This window comes from Lolium perenne, chromosome 1, assembly GCF_019359855.2.
Source record: "Lolium perenne isolate Kyuss_39 chromosome 1, Kyuss_2.0, whole genome shotgun sequence".
Lineage (NCBI taxonomy): Eukaryota > Viridiplantae > Streptophyta > Magnoliopsida > Poales > Poaceae > Lolium > Lolium perenne.
In genome coordinates, this window is record NC_067244.2 from 105,553,415 (window position 1) to 105,556,356 (window position 2,942).

General features: G+C 51.1%; 1 long non-coding RNA gene across 1 annotated transcript; it reads right to left on the reverse strand.

Annotated features, from left to right (window-relative positions):
* Positions 1 to 343: 343 nt before the first annotated feature.
* LOC139838800 (uncharacterized) lies at positions 344 to 1,733 on the reverse strand. Its single transcript, XR_011756665.1, has 2 exons — positions 1,366 to 1,733; positions 344 to 952 (listed from the first exon to the last, which is right to left on the reverse strand). It is a non-coding gene; the product is annotated as an uncharacterized lncRNA (long non-coding RNA).
* Positions 1,734 to 2,942: the final 1,209 nt, after the last annotated feature.

The window sequence follows — 2,942 nt, forward strand, 5'->3', positions numbered from 1 at the left end:
ATCTCGGGCGGAGCTGGCACGCCATGGAGGTAGAGCACGCCGGGGATTTTGTCCGGAGCGGAGGGTGGTAGGCGTACGACGGAGACGTTCCTGCTCCAGCAAGGCATCTTTGCGTGGTCTTCATAGTCCACGGCGTGGAAGCAGGACGCGACGTTGCTGGAGCGGATGAGTCGTCGGTCTCGTCGCTGCTTCACCGGTTGTGCGCTCGCGAGGGGGGGAGCAGGGGATAAGGAGCGCGGGTATTTTTTTTTTTTGTTTGACGGAAAGATGAGTTCGGCCGACGAAACGTTTTTTTACATAATCGGTGGTATTGCATGTAATATCAACTGAAACTCAGGGATAATAAAAAACAGACGACGGAACCCCTTTTTGCTTTATTATTAGGTATAGATATATGTGAAATGCAATTTTGAAATGTAGGGATTAGTGAAAAACAGAAAAAAAAATAAAAAATCCATGGGCCTTTGCCGTGTGTATGCACACGGTAAAGGACTTTTGGTCACTTTGCCGTGTGCATACACATGGCAAAGGCGCCACGTGGAGCTCACCTGTGCTCCCGGCGCGCTGCTGGGTGTGCCTGGAGGAGGCTTTGCCGTGCGGGCTGGGGTGTTGCCGCACGGCAAAGGGAGCACGGCCGGCAGAGGCAGGCGCACGGCAAGGAGGTGGCGCACGGCAAAGAGGATGGCGCACGGCAGCGATCGGCCGCACGGCAAAGGGGCGCGCGCACGGTAAAGATCCCGCGCACGGCAAAGGGGCAGCCGCACGGCAACGTTGCGCGCGCACGGCAAAGGCCTTTGCCGTGCAGTTTGGTCAGGCGCACGACAATGTCTTCGTTGCCGTCGGAGGCGTTGCCGTGCATCGACGCACGGCAAAACCTTTGCCGGGCAAATAAGGGCCTTTGCCGTGCGATCTGTCGCACGGCAACGAATTGTTTTCCCGTAGTGCCCGTTATCTACAAAAACAAAATTTACATCAGTCGCATCATGTACTGCAAATATTGACAACAATTCAACATAGAACATAAGAACATAGAACATAAGGCTCTGTCCAACACTTCAACATAAAACAGCATACAAAAATAAAACTGGCAGTAGCCATCTACACTACAGTTCTACACTACAGTATTAGGCTACTTGTAGTTCAACAATTGACCATACAAAAATAAAGAACAGCATGCTCGATCTGTACCAAACTACCAATACTAGAGTAGACTACTAGTTTAAAACTTTGTTTTTTTGAATACTACTAGTTTAACACTTGACCAGAGAAGGAGATTAGAATAGACATGATACAGTGGATTTATCTAGAGGCTGGAACCGTGAAGGTGAGAGAAGTCTTGCAACAGTTGAGCGGGCAGGGAGCAACCTAGTGCTGGAGATTAGCTGGACCAACCGAGCGAGGGATACAGAGAGCAGCTCCAGGTGGTTGGGCCTCGTGCTCCTGGACAAGGTGGTCTTGGCGACGAAGCTCTGGCCGCCTGGACCCGTACCCCTGGGATGGCGACGAGAAAAGCCACAGGCTTCCAAGCCAGATCGGGATGTGCTAGATCCTCCCGCCGGAGGCGAGCATCGGGGCGGCGGCGGCGGGTTGAATCGGCTGTGGCTGCGGTGAAACTCACTCGCGGGGGCAGCGCCCAACCTTATCGAGGAAGGGGAAAGAGTGAGAGAAGCGGGTGGGTCAGGGCAGGGAGCAAACCTGTCTCACCGGTTAATCGGAGATTTCCGTTTAATCGCATGTCAGACCTATTAAATTATCCCAGCGATTAATACGAACGATTTTAGGTATTCGCCAAGGTCACCTTAATCGTCTACTCGGACGATTTTTTGAACATTGTGAAATACTACTCAACATGAAATTTAAAGACAACCATAAGGCTCCTGCCGGTTGCCACAATACAATAATGATTATCTCATACATATTCATCATCACATTATGGCCATATCACATCACCAAACCCTGCAAAAACAAGTTAGACGTCTCTAATTTGGTTTGCATATTTTACGTGGTTTAAGGTTTTCGAGAGAGATCTAATCTACCTACGAACATGAACCACAACGGTGATACTAATGTTGTCAATAGAAGAGTAAATTGAATCTTCACTATAGTAGGAGAGACAGACACCCGCAAAGCCTCTTATGCAATACAAGTTGCATGTCGAACGAGGAACAAGTCTCATGAACGCGGTCATGTAAAGTTAGTCCGAGCCACTTCATCCCACTATGCCACAAATATGCAAAGTATTCAAACTAAAGACAACAAGAGCATCAACGCCCACAAAACCATTGTGTTCTACTCGTGCAACCATCTATGCATAGACACGGCTCTGATACCACTGTAGGGATTCGTTGCATAGAAAACAAAAATTTTCCTACCGCGAACACGCAATCCAAGCCAAGATGCAATCTAGAAGACGGTAGCAACGAGGGGATGATCGAGACTCACCCTTGAAGATTTCCAAAGCCTACAAGATGAGGCTCTTGTTGCTGCGCTAGACGTTCACTTGCCGCTTGCAAAAGCGCGTAGAAGATCTTGATCACGGCGCCACGAACGGGCAGCACCTCCGTACTCGGTCACACGTTCGGTGTTGATGAAGTCGACGTCCACCTCCCCGTTCCAGCGGGCAGCGGAAGTAGTAGCTTCTCCTTGAATCCGGCAGCACGACGGCGTGGTGGCGGTGGTGGTGGAGAACTCCGGCGGAGCTTCGCTAAGCGTGCAGGAGCGTTGGAGGAGAGAGGGGGCGGCTAGGGTTTGGGAGGGGGTGGCCGGCCACTAAGGGGGTGCCGCCAGGCTGTGGTCTTGGGGTGGCCGGCCCCCTCCCCTTGGCCCCTCATTATATAGGTGGAAGCCCCAAGTGTTGGACTACAAGTCTTCGAATAAGACCCGAACCAAAAACCTTCCATGTGATAGGGAAACCTACCCAAGGTGGGAATCCCACTTGGGGT